General features: G+C 33.5%; 1 non-coding gene across 1 annotated transcript; it reads right to left on the bottom strand.

The window, feature by feature from the left end:
* Window positions 1-12,397: 12,397 nt before the first annotated feature.
* Window positions 12,398-12,504, bottom strand: LOC128567060 (U6 spliceosomal RNA). Its single transcript, XR_008374734.1, has one exon. It is a non-coding gene; the product is annotated as a U6 spliceosomal RNA (small nuclear RNA).
* Between the last annotated feature and the right edge of the window lie 512 nt (window positions 12,505-13,016).

The raw sequence follows: 13,016 nt of genomic DNA, 5'->3' as shown, positions 1-13,016 counted from the left end.
TAATCATCCTTAGACATTCTTAGTTAGACTCTGTTTTTAAAGGATCATAGTGATGAAGATAAACCTAGAATCTATGCCTCATCTTCCTGTTTTAAGATCAAATACTTCTATACCTATAGTTACTCTATTTTCTATTACCCTTTAGAATAAGAACTAATGATTATGAATAAGACACCAAGCACTGTGTGTGTGCTAGCAAGAAGAAGCTAGTGATATCTCTTTCCTCTTTTTACACTGAGTGTAATGTGTGCTTTTATGAGATGAGTTTTTGCAGATCAGAAGTTGAGATTGTCGTTAACTAATTAAGTTAGGTATTAAGAGTAATGATTGTATGATTGTTTCTTAACTATTCTTTTAGATCCTTTTTTATTTCATAATCGTATATTGTAAAATCTTAAAATTCATTGTATAATTTTGTTTAATTTAATTAATTTATTTATTTACTTATTTATTTTTTTAGACAGCGTCTCACTCTGTCACCATGGGTGGAGTGCCATGGATTCATCATAGCTCACAGCACCCCCAAACCCTTAGGCTTGAGCAATCCTCTTGATTTATCTTCCTAAGTAGCTGGGACTACATACATGTACCATTACACCCCATGGTAGTTGTTTAATTTTGAAAAAAACAGTAATTACTGAAATTAAATTTAGAACATTGAAAAAAAGTAGACATACTTTTATACACTGTTCCTTCGTAAAAGTTAACTGTGAGAAGGAAATTGCTTATCCATTCTACTATAAATAATGATTGATTCATTGAATTATTATTGACACAGAGTTCATTTGCATTTTCCTTTTTCCATATGCAGAAAATATTTTTCAAAGTCTATAGTTTTATTTCAATATAAGAAACTCAAAAATACAGTCAATGAGGAAACTATCACTAAATTAGTCTGACTTATTCCTATAGTGGTAAAGTTGTTATAATCTAATTTTTAATGTTCTGAGAACCATTTATGTGGTTAAGTGAAATTTAGCAATACTTTAAGAATAATTTCCATGTTATTTAATGTTACTATAAGCATATGAAGGCAAAATACCAGTTATTATAATACTTAAATATTATTCTACTACTGAGAAATGTATTTTATCTACTTTTAAAAGTTTAAAATTTAGATTAAAATTGTCATACACATAACTATAAAGTACTTTTAAAGTATTTCTAAATAGTAATTAATTGATTTGGGCATTGATAATAATGTGTTATTCTATGGCCTGAATATCCGGGTCCTCCTAAAATTAGTATGTTGAAATCCTAAACTCTAAGTTGATTGGGCCTTTGGGTAATCAGGTGGAACCTTATAATTGGAATTAATGCTTTTAGAATAGAGACTTTCTGAAGCTAGAATGCCCATTTTACTGTGTGAAGACACAGGAAGAATGTATTTTTTATAAACAAGAAAAGAGACCCTTTCTCACCAGACACTGAATCTGCTGCTGCCTTGATATTAGACTTCTTAGTCTGTAGAAATTGGAATGGTAAAATTCTTTTGTTTTAATCCCCTAATTTATTGTATTTGGTTATAGGAACCTGAGTGGACTAAAAGATAGTATGAGATTTACTTTTATAGAAGTGCATGACCAAAGTAGCACAAAACCTAGGAGAAGGGAAAAAGAAGCACTCTATTGTAGAGTTCTTAGGTGTAAAAGTATGTATTATTTGAAGGTATTCTGTGGTAAATTGAAGTTGTTGGACTAAAATGCACATGTTCCCCCATTATTCATACACTGTAACTGTAATCCCAATGTGATGATATATGGAAGTGGGGCCCCTGGGAGGAAATTAGGTGATGAGAGTGGAGCCTTAATGAACCTATTTGGGCCTTTAAAAGAGGAGGCCTGAGAGCAAGCTAGATGCATTCCCTCCATGTGAGGATGCAAGGAGAGATTGGCAGTTTGAAATTCAGAGAGAGACCTTCACTAGAACTTGACCATGCTTGTATCCTTATCTCTAAACTGTAAGAAATAAATTTCTGTTGCTCATAATGCACTTGATGTATAGCAGCCCAAACTAATTAAGGCAGTTTAAGATACATACTCCAAATCTTACACCTGTAAATTCACATAGTGTAGCTAATAAGCCAATACTCAGATGAAATGAGATCTTTATAAAGAGAAATTAAACAAAGCAAGAACAATAAAAATATACTTGATGAGAAAGAAGACTTAAAAAGGAAATTAGGGCAAAAATTCTGTTGGGATAAATAAGAACAAAGTGATAAAATAGTAGTTTTAACCCAATCATATCATGATAAAACAAAATGATAATTTCATATGTGCAAAAGCAAAAAAAAAAAAAAAAATAGTGAATAGGTTTAAAAGCAAAGATTGCCGAAGAGAGCATTAGTGAATGGGAAGGTCCTCAAACTTATGTATAGAGATAATGGTGCCTGAGCTATGAAAAGATGAAAAGTAAAAAGAAGATAAAAAATAACAAAGGATATAAGGTGAAGTATGATACATTGAATGTAAATATTAGATTAAAAAAAAAACAGAAACAGAACATATAATATATTTGAACAGACATGCCTTTGAATCCTACCAAATTGATAAATGGGCATTAAACTCATATTCAAGAAATGTAAGAACTCCATCTAAGATAAATTAATGGAAAATTACATACCGCCAAATAATAACAAAATGATTAAATATCAAATACAATGGACAAGAAGATGATTATGACATTGTCAACAGGCACAATCTCGAAGTGAGCAATACTGAACTGCCAACTTCTCAAAAGAAAAATAAAAACACAGCAAACAAAAACGACAACAGAAAATTGTGCTAGTATGCTGTCAAAGAGCAGGATGAAAAGCATAGCAATCTAGAATTCCTAATAATAAAGCTGAAATAAAGATATTTTCCAGCAAATAAAAATTGATATAAATTGTTATTAAGTGTTAAGAATGGAATTGAATCTCCCCCAGATTCATATGTTGGAGTCGTAACCACTAGTACCTTAGAACATGACTGTATTTGGAGATTGGGCCATTAAAAGGTAATTAATGATAAATGGGGTCATAAGGGTAAGTCCCTAAACCAAAATAACTGGTGTCTTTATAAGATGAGGAAGAGACATCAGGGATCTGCATACACAGAGAAAACATCCTGTGAAGAAGTAATGAGATGGCATCCAGAGGAAAGATAAGGAAACAGGTCTCAGGAAAACCAACACCTTGATTTTCAATGGCAAGACTCCAGAACTGAGAGAAATAAATTTCTTTAATTTAAAAAGGCCTGAGATATTTTGTTATGATAGCCTTAATTGACTAAGAGACTAACAAACACATGCCATTTTTCAGATACACTATAAAGTTAAGCTTTATGAAATAATAATACAAAAGAATAATGTAAATATGAATGCACATATAAATTGAAATGGCTACTAAGTGAATTAAACAATTATGATAATTTATTGTCTGTCTAAATAATGTGTAATATTAAAGCACATAATAACAATCATATATCTATCAGGAAGAAATAAATGAAGTTTCTTTGTTCAAAGGACCCGTTTTGTTTATGAAAGGAGGGAGATACTATATAGCATCAAGGACAAAAAGCATCTTATATTATATGCTCCAAGGTGGTCAACTTATACAAAACATGAATACCTATTCTTATACAATATGGAAAGGAATAATTGTGATAATTGTGTGTGTGTGTGTGTGTGTTTTCAAATCCTAAACCAATTCAAAGGAGAACAAGAGAATAGTAAGATTAGACAAATAGAATGAATAGAAAGTGTGAGACAAACATACATCAGAAATTCTATTAATATAAATAAGCTAATACAGGAAAAATAATCCCAAGTAAAATAACAAATACACACTCTTTGCAAGTTAAACATCTCAACTATAAAGGTACAATAATATAATAAAACAATGAATGAAAAAAGAATGTATATGCACTAACTGAGAAAACTAGCATTGCTATGTGAATATGAGACATTTCAGACTTCAGTGTAAATGTATCATAAAACATAAAGACCATCACTTAAAAATAATAAAATTTAAGTCATGAGGAAGATATAATATTTCAAACTAGATGCACCCAAGAATATAGTATTATGTAAATTAAGAAACATTAGTAAAATTCACAAAATTTGTGATTTAATTGCTAAAATATAGAAAAAAACAATAAGAATCAAACATACAGTGTAATGAACACACTTGATCAAATGAAATGTTAACTTGAATATTAAGAAATATTTGTCTAAGAATACATGTATCTAGATAAAATTACAATATATTTATAAAAAATTAATTATAATAAAATGTTACATAAATTAACTTATGAGATATGACCAGAAGGAAATATACTAAAGATCAAATTTCAATGATCTTAACATTCATTTAAAAATTTAGATAAAAAATGAGAAAAATTTGAATAAATTTAAAAAAGAGTAGAGGAAAGGGAAAAATATAGATAAAAAACGAGAATGAAGGTTGTAGAAAACAAAATACAGAGTTTCAAAAAATTTCCTTCAAAGTAGTAACATCTATAAGCTGTCATTATAATATTGATGAATAAAGAGGCATATAAAAAAAATGAGTGAAAGGTATAAGTAGTGGAGCCCAGAGACAAGGCTGCAGAGAAGTTTAGGCAAGGTTTTTTGGAAGGGGAGGGTGACCTGCCTGGGCAGTGGAAAGATGGTGTATGTGCCAGGGACCAGCAGGGGGTAAGGGGACCCAGTTAGAGAACACATTTATATGGGGCTGTGGGGGATGGACACATTTCACAGGGTGCTTATCAGATTCCAGTCTTTCCCCCTTGAACTTCTGGGGGATGGGGCTATAAACATCTTTTGTGTCTTTTTTTTTTTTTTAGGAGGGGAGGAAGAGAAGGGGAAAGAGTTTGTCAGGGCTGCATTAGGCACCCTGAACAATGAGCATCTACACTCCTAATGTGAATTTAGTAAGTACCAAGAGGACAACTTGCATAATTTTATGCTAATCAATTTTAATGCAAATGAGATATAAAAATACTAGAATTATATTACTTATGAAAATAGCAAGACACTAAAAACCCAAATCGTCCTATATTGAATCTGTAGCTTAAACCCTTCTGTCTCCATCTCTCTTTCCATCTGTATCTCCAGATCTATGTAAGTTCAGTAGCAAATTCCACACAATAAACAAAGTTATCAACAATCTTCAGAAAACTCAGAGGAATGCTTTAGAACTCATTTATGAGATCAGCATTAGAGAAAAGAGGATTAAAGCAAATATTATTCATGACTTCAAAAAAAAATCAGCAATGAAAAACCAACAATAAAAACAAAGCATAGTTTATCACGATTATTTTAGAAGTGCAAAATTTGTTTAACTAAGAATGCAATAAAGACATTAAAGGTGCCATTGTTTATTTATGCTATCTTTCTCTGTTTAATACTCTTATCTCTTTGTAATTCCAAAGTATCTATAGAGAATCATTAGAATTAATACATAAGATTAGTAAAGTGTATGTGTGTGTGTTTTATTTCTTAAAGCAAAAGCAAGTTTATAGGGAGTTGCCTATCTCTTAGAGCAACACAGAATAGCGCCTGGTGAGTTTCTGGGGCCTTATTTTATATCTTTGGTTTAATTTTGTTTGTTTGTTCATTTTTATTGTTTGGGATTCATTGATGGTACAATGAATTAGGTTACACTGATTGCATTTGTTAGATAAACTCCTTTTTATAATTGTAACCCACCCCCAAGAGGTGTGCCATACACAGTGACTCCATCCCCTTTCTTCTTCCCTTCTCCCTACTTGCTCATTTCCCTCCCTTCCCTTGTATTAGCTCATCTTCTGCCTTCATATTAGAATTGAGTGAATTAGCCATTCATCTGTCTTCTTTAGAAAAGTTTCGATTCATCTCTTTTGCCCAGTGATATATAGGATTGTTGGGTATTTTTTGTTGATTAATTTCTGTATAGATCCTAGTTATCAAGCTTGTATCCCATAAATAATATGCAAATATCTTTTTCTCTTCTGAAAGTTAGACAACTTTGATTGTTGTTTCCTTGGTTGTACAAAAGCTTTTCAGTTTGATTAAGTAACACTTGTTTATCCGATATGGTTAAGTATTTTCCCCACACTTTCTTCGAAGATTTTTTATTGTTTCATGCCTTATATGTAAATCTTTTTTTTTTTTTTTTTTTGTAGAGACAGATTCTCACTTTATGGCCCTCGGTAGAGTGCCGTGGCCTCACACAGCTCACAGCAACCTCCAACTCCTGGGCTTAAGGGATTCTCCTGCCTCGACCTCCCGAGCAGCTGGGACCACAGGCGCCTACCACAACGCCCGGCTATTTTTTGGTTGCAGTTTGGCCGGGGCCGGGTTTGAACCCGCCACCCTCGGCATATGGGGCCGGCGCCCTACCGACTGAGCCACAGGATAAATCTTTTATCCATCTTGAATCAACTTTTGTAAGTGTGAGAGGTGTGGGTCCAGTTTTAGTTTTTGACATGTGGTTATTCAGTTCTCCCAAAACAATTTATTAAATAGGGATTTATGGATAGTGATTCTTTTCCCCAGTATATGTTCTTTTTTGGTTTATCAAAAATCTGATGACTGTAAGATATTAGTTTCATCTAAAGGTTTTCTATTCAGTTCCAAATGTCAATGTCTCTATTTTTGTGCCAATACCATGCTGTTTTGATCACTATGGCCTTGTAGTATAGCTAAAATTCTGGTAGGGTGATAACCCGGCTTTGTTTTTATTGCTAGGAATTACTTTGATTTTATGGGGTTTATTCTGATTTCATACAAAACAAAGAATTACTTTTTCCAAATCTTGAAATTATGATGATGGTATTTTAATGGGGATTGTGTTGAATCTGTAGATAGCTTTGTGCAGCATACACGTTCTAACAATGTTGATTCTTCCCAGCCATGATCATGGTATGCTCTTCCATTTGTTAATATCTTCTGCTATTTCTTTTCTCAGGGTTTCTTAATTTTCTTTATAGAAGTCCTTCACCTCCTTTGTCAGGCATATTCCTAGCTATTTCATTTTTTTTTTTAAGCTATGTGAAGGGCATTTTGTTCTTGATTAGCTTCTTGGCTGCTATTGGCATGTGCAAAGGCCACTGATTTGTGGACATTGATTTTATATTTTGAGACATTAATGTATTTTTTGATCCCTTCCAGTAGTTGAGTCTTGTGGTTGAGCCTTTGAGTTCTCTAACTATAAAGAGAGAACTTTGCTATCATATGATCAGCAAAGAGGGAGAGTTTAACTTCCTCTGCTTTCATTTGGATGCACTTTATTTCCTTCTCTTGCCTGATTGTATTGGCTAGAACTTCTGCCACTATGTTGAATAGTAGTGGCAATAGAGGACAACCTTGTCCGGTCCAGTTCACCTTCACTATAATATTAACCACAGATTTGTTGTAGTTGGCTTTGATCAGATTCAGAAATGTGCCACCTATCGCTGTGTTCTTAAGTGTTCTAATTAGGAAAGGATACTGAATTTTATTGACTACTTTTTCTGCATATTGAGAGGATCATATGGTCTTTGTTTTTGTTCTGTTGATGTGGTGAATTATGTTTATGGACTTGTGTATACTAAATCAGCCATGCATTCCTGGGATGAAAGCTATGTGATCATAATGCATGATTTTTTTAATGTATAGTTGTAATCTATTGACTAGGATTTTATTGACAATTTTTGTATCTATATTGCTTAGTGAAATTGTTGTGAAATTCTCCTTTTTAGTTGTATCTTTTCCTGGTTTTGGTAGCAGGGTGATGTTTACTTCATAGAATGTGTTGGGAAGATTCCTTCCTTCTCAATTTTTTGGAATAATTTCCACAGCATGTGTATAAGCTCTTCTTTGAAGTTTTAATATAATTCTGGTGTGAAGCCATCTGTACTGGGACATTTTTTATTGGGATTTTTTTTTTTTTTAATGTAGAGACAGAGTCTCACTGTACCGCCCTCTGGTGGAGTGCTGTGGCATCACACGGCTCACAGCAACCTCTTAACTCTTGGGCTTACCCGATTCTCCTGCCTCAGCCTCCCAAGCAGCTGGGACCACAGGCACCCGCCACAATGCCCGGCTATTTTTTTGTTGCAGTTTGGCCAGGGCTGAGTTTGAACCCGCCACCCTCGGCATATGGGGCCGGCGCCCTATTCACTGAGCCACAGGCGCCGCCCCAGGGGATTTTTTTTTTTTTTAATTGTTTCTTTGATCTTAGTTCTTGAAATCAGTTTGTTCACAAGATCTATTTCTTCTGGATTAAGCCTAGGGAGAGGGTGTAGTTCCAGGTATTGATCCATTTTCTCCACATTGTCAAATTTCTTGGCATAGACTTTCTTGTGGTGCTCAGAGATAATCTCTTATATATCTGTAGCATTTGTTCTTATTTCCCCTTTATCATTTCTGACTGAAGTTATTAGAGATTTTACTTTTCTATTTCTAGTTATCTGGCCAAAGGTTTACCAATTTTATTTATTTTTCAAAAAAAACAACTTTTTGTTTCATTAATTTTCTAAATGATTTTTTTGTTTGTTTGTTTTCAATGTCTTTAATCTCTGATTTAATTTTTGTTACTTCTTTTCATCTGCTGGGTTTGGGATTAGATTGTTCTTCCTTTTACAATTCCATAAGATGTTTCATGGGTTTGTTTATGTACTCTCTTTCTGTTTTTCAAATGTAGACATCTAATGTGATGAATTTACCTCTTAAGACAGCATTTGCTCTATCCCACAGGTTTTGTTAACTTCTGTCTTCATTGTTTCTATATTTAACAATTTAATCATTTCTTCTTTTATCTCTTCCTGAACCTTATTATCATTCAGCATAAGGTTGTTTAATTTCCAAGTCTTTGTATGGGGATGAACATTTTTGTTGGAGTTGAGTTCCACTTTTATTGCTCTGTGGTCTGAGTAGATACAAAGTATAATTTCTATTCTTTTAATTTTATTGAGGTTTGACTTATATCCTAGAATGTGGGCTATTTTGGAGTACATACCATGGGCTGAGGAGAAAAATACATATTCCTTAGCTTTGTGTTGGTGTGTTCTGTAAATGTCTATTAATCCCATTTGTTCTAGGGTCATATTTAAGCACCTTGTACCTTTGTTTAGTTTCTGTTTAGAAAATCTGTCCAGTTCTGTCAGAGGATGTTAAAATCCCCAACTATTATGGTTTTATGGGATATCATATTGCTCAGACCAATCAAGATCTGTCTCATAAATCTGGAAACATTTAAGGTAGGTGCATAAATATTTAAAATCGAAATGTATTCTTTTTTTTTTTTGTATTTCAAAATATTTTTATTGCAGGGAATATATTAAGAAGAATTTTCACAATGGAAATTTAAATATTTCCATACATATAATATATTACACTGAATAAAAGTGAATATTAATTTATCAATTAGACTGCAAACTAAAAAACCAGCTGAGAAACAATATTATGCTCCTAGGAGAAAGGCCAAAAGGTATTTAAATTTACCAGAGGGAACCACTCTTAGATTGATGATTGATTCTTACTGCGGGGAAATAGAAGATTGAAATAAAAATTTGGCTATCTCAGATTTTGAAAATAAAAGTCTAAAATACCTAATCCATTAAAAAAAGATAAATTTCACAATGAATAAAATTCCTCTTTTTTAAAAAATGCTAAAGGAGCTATGATATCACAAATACTGGAAATTATTTTGTCAATAAAATTGGAGAGCTAGGAGAGGTGGCTGATGCCTGTAATCCCAGCTACTGAGAAGTCTGAAGAAGCTGAGGAGGGATGGCTGCTGTGGCCAGGAGTTCGAGACTGGGCAACATAGCAAGTCCCTGTCTCTAAAAATATGGGGGAAAAATTATCTGGATTTGGTGGCATGTGCCTATAGTCTGAGCTACTTGGGAGGCTGAGGTAGGAGGATTGTTTGAGCCCGGGAGTTTAAGGCTGCAGTGAGCTCTGATCACACCACTGCACTTCAGCCTGCATTACAGAGCCAGACCCTGTGTTTCTGTATTTTTTCTAAAAAAAATTGGAGTGCTGTATAAATTATTAATGCAAATATGTTTATTAAACTAATTTTTATGAAAGGCATCTGAAAAAGAAAATTAAACCCAAATGTAAGGTTATTATAGATTACTTAAGGCTAGCTAAAGCTTCTCAATGTTCCCAGAAATAAGTAAAATAGAATTTACCTATTTTCCTTTGTCCTTTCAATCTATTCTATAAGGAGAGTTAGGTAAAATTAATGATTGCCTGTTACAATAGTTAAGCTAAATATCAAATGAAATGCACTGAAAAGCTAAAGCTAACAGAAAATTTTTCTAATATTCTAAATGCCGTGAAGGCTATGTTAACCAGTGTGATGAAAATATTTCAAATTGTATATAAAACCAGCACATTGTACCCCATGATTGCATTAATGTACACAGCTATGATTTCATTTTAAAATAAAGAAGAAGAAGAATGCTCATGCTTTTGTCCCTTATGTGTCCTGTAAGGTGGGAATATTTCTTCTGCACAAAAATCATCTTTTCTATGGTTTGAGACATTCTTATAAAGCCTTCACTGTGGATAGCTCCAAAACTGTCAACATGCAGTGTGTACAGAAACAACAGACATTCAGAATATGAAATGTCTTCTTATTGTATTGTTCCTTTGACCAATATAAAGTGTCCATCTTTGTCTTTCTTACATTTAGTTGCTTTAAATCTGCTTGAATCTGATAATAAGATTGAAACCTCGCCTTTCTTCTGATTTTCATTTGCTTAAAATACTGTTTTCCATCTCTTCACCCTGAGTCTTGATCTGTCCCTCAAGGCTAGGTGTGTTTCCAGGAATCAGCCAATGGATGGATTGTGCATTTTTATCCAATCAGCTATCCTGTCCCTTGTCCATGGAGAATTCAGTCCATTGACATTTATTGAGATAATTGATAAGTATGGTGGAGTTCTATTCATTTCATTTTGTGAAAGTCCATTATGTAGTTTTATCCTTTGTGCAGTTGTGGAAGCTACGTTTTTAACTTTAGCTTGGTGTTTACTTTGCTGGTGGTCCATTGTGAAGGGCAATGTTGAGAATAGTATTTCCTGTAGAGCTGGTCTTGTTGTGGCAAATTTCCTCAGTGCTTGTATAGCTACAAAAGATTTGATTTCTCTGTCAATTTTGAAGCTTGGTTTAGCAGTATACAGAATGCTGGGCTGAAAAGTATTTTGTTTAAGAATGTTGAAGGTGAGGCTGCCCCTGTGTCTCAAGGAGTAAGGTGCAAGCTCCATATACCAGAGGTGGTGCATTCAAGCCTGGCCCTGGCCAAAACTGCAAAAGAAAAAAAAAAAAAAAGAATGTTAAAGGTGGATGATCATGCTCTTTTGGCTTGGATGGTTTCAGTTGAAAAGTCTACTGTCATCCTAATGGCTCTGCCTCTTTAGATCAGTTGGCACTTACTCTTCCTCTTGGCTGCTTGCAGATTTTTTTCTTTCATCTTGACTTTGGACAGGTCCGTTACAATGTGTCATGGGGAGGCTCTGTTTGAGTTGAGATAACATGGGGTTCAATATCCATCTGAAAGGAGTGTGTTGAAGTTTTTAGTAAAACTTGGGAAGTTTTCATTTATGATAATCTTTGGTAGGGTTTCTATTTCTTTGTGACAAACTTCTTTCCCTTCAAGAATCCCTATTATTTGTATGGTTAAATTCTTCATGGAGTCATGTAGTTCTCTAAGCACCTGTTCCGTTTTCTCTCTCTTCTTTTCTGCCTCATTAACTACCTAATTTGAATAAACTTTATTCTCCAGCTCTGAGTTTCTTTCTTCTCCATGTTCTAACTGATTTTTGATCCTTTCTACTATATCTTTACATTCACTGATTGTCTCCTCCTTTACTTAAGCTCTGCCATATCCTTTCTATATTTTACATATCTCTTGTCCGACTTTTGGTTCTGTCTTTCCATTTTCTCATTCATTTCTTTTACTGTCTTTATCATCCATATTTTAAATTACCTTTATTTCATATCCATTCATTCTCCAGTGGTGGAGTATATTGTAAAAGCTGCCTCATGGTCCCTTGGTGGAGTTCCTCTGTTTTGGTTCTTCGTGTTGCCTGAATTTTTTTGTTGGTTCTTCCTCATGTGTTCTTTCTTCTCATTCCCCTCCTTTTTCTCCTTTCTCCTTTTCACTGCCTCCTTTGCTTCAAATTACTTTGTCTCAGAGCTTAGGTCTTGAAGTGACCTCAGCCTGAGCAAAGCCATAGTCTTCTCCCTGGCCAAATAGAAGTCCTTGCTCTTGATGACAATATGTTGCAATATGTTCCTGGGACACAAGGTGGCAATGTGGGGTTTTTTTAGGAAACAGAGAGCATAGCCAGCAACCTCTATGGTCCTCTTTGGTAATTGCCTGATTGTTTCCTCAGCATTCAGACCCTACCAGGCTGGGATCTTAAAGCTCATAAGAAGAAATATGGAATGTTTCAAGAATTTTCATGTCATCCTTGTGCAGGGACCGTGGTATTCTTCTCTTTATCATTACAATTTTAGTATATGTGCTGCTGAAGTGAGCACAGTAAGGTTTTTTTTGTTTTGTTTTGTTTTTAACAAGGTCAATATGCAGAGATTAATTTTATTTTTATACAGTGACAATATATATTTAAAGAGAACAGTGAAAATATAATATTTAAAATACCACCTAAAAACATCATAAACCTAGGACTAAATTTTAAATATGATGTGCAAGAATTCCTCTTACACACACACAAAAAATAATAAAATTTGGGAAAAAATTAAACATGACTAAATAATATAAAAGGTTTTAATTATCTTCCATTGTAAAATATAGTGCCATAAAAAGTCAATCTCTATAAATTAATGCATATGTTCCAATAATATCTTTATCCAAATTAAAACATGTAGAACTGAAATGTTAACTTAATATCTTTGTGGAAACATAAAAGTCCAAGCATAGGCAAGAAAATATTATTTAATTGTAATAAAGTGCAGGAATAACATGTCATATTGCTCCAAAACTAGTAAGCAGAACAATAAACATTATAGACATACTATAAATAGATGCCTGT

Source organism: Nycticebus coucang, chromosome 15, assembly GCF_027406575.1.
Source record: "Nycticebus coucang isolate mNycCou1 chromosome 15, mNycCou1.pri, whole genome shotgun sequence".
In the NCBI taxonomy this organism is placed as follows: domain Eukaryota; kingdom Metazoa; phylum Chordata; class Mammalia; order Primates; family Lorisidae; genus Nycticebus; species Nycticebus coucang.
Note: the sequence above shows the minus strand (reverse complement) of the source record. Positions and strands in the feature narration are given on the sequence as shown.